The sequence below is a fragment of the Suncus etruscus genome, chromosome 15 (assembly GCF_024139225.1).
Source record: "Suncus etruscus isolate mSunEtr1 chromosome 15, mSunEtr1.pri.cur, whole genome shotgun sequence".
Taxonomy (NCBI): Eukaryota; Metazoa; Chordata; class Mammalia; order Eulipotyphla; family Soricidae; genus Suncus; species Suncus etruscus.
In genome coordinates this window covers 33,006,425-33,007,396 of record NC_064862.1, presented here as the reverse complement: position 1 = coordinate 33,007,396, position 972 = coordinate 33,006,425, and the positions used below count along the sequence as shown (strand labels likewise).

General features: G+C 35.0%; 1 non-coding gene across 1 annotated transcript; it reads left to right on the top strand.

Moving 5' to 3' along the window:
- The first annotated feature begins 633 nt into the window (after window positions 1-633).
- LOC126031943 (small nucleolar RNA SNORA51) lies at window positions 634-764 on the top strand. Its single transcript, XR_007503749.1, has one exon. It is a non-coding gene; the product is annotated as a small nucleolar RNA SNORA51 (small nucleolar RNA).
- Window positions 765-972: the final 208 nt, after the last annotated feature.

Here is a 972-nt window from a genome sequence, read left to right as displayed (position 1 = left end):
CACACCCAGTAGTGATGAGGGGCTTCACCTGGTTCAGTGTTTGGGGATGACTCCTGGCTGTTTAGAAAACCATTTGATGGAGCTGGGGAGTTAAATACAAGCCTCCCCATGCAAAGCATGCAATCCAACTCTTAAACTATCTCCTGGCCAGTTATCATTAAGATAATGATGATGAAGATGGCACCACAATGTACAAAGCTGATGAAAACAGAGCTTCAAACATACTGTTTCAACTCCAGAAGCATACCAGTGTTAGCATCCCTTCATCACGATATCCATGTTTTATTCTCTCTATAAAAAATAATCTATTTTTACACAGTGATGTTTTTATAACTCTTCCTCTTACTAAATTGTAACTTTCCATATTAGAGTGTTTTATACACAGCAGGTGCATATAAATACTTGATAAATAAATAAACTTATTCTAGGTTCATGATGACTAAAAATAATGATTTTAGAAATTTAATAAAAGTTGAAAATAAAATAAAGAAATCATCTTTCTGTCTAGAGTACAGGTCGGTGTGGGGTGGGGAGGAAGGACACTTGGGATATTGGTCATGGGAATGTTGCACTGGTGAAGGATTATATATATATATATATATATATATAAATCAAAAAAAAAAGAAAAGATAAGGCCTCCCAATTCTTACCACAGGCTGTGTTCTTTACACTGACTGTAATGAAAGAGGAGGTACAGTAAATGCACCCCATATACATCTCAACCCAGGCCCTTTGCCTGGTCTGTTGTGAATTGGGGGACAAAAAAAAAGAAATCATCTTTCTTAATTAGCTGCTCCCTCCACCCTAATATCTTTTTGTCTGTATTTGGCATCTTGCTGTGTATATTAAAGAGAGAAGCATCTAGAAATTTCTTTGAAAATAATATTATATTCAATTTTGATAAAGCCTTAACTATTTTAATGACCTTTAACCCTTATCTTTCACAGATTTTCAAGGTTATACTGAACCTGA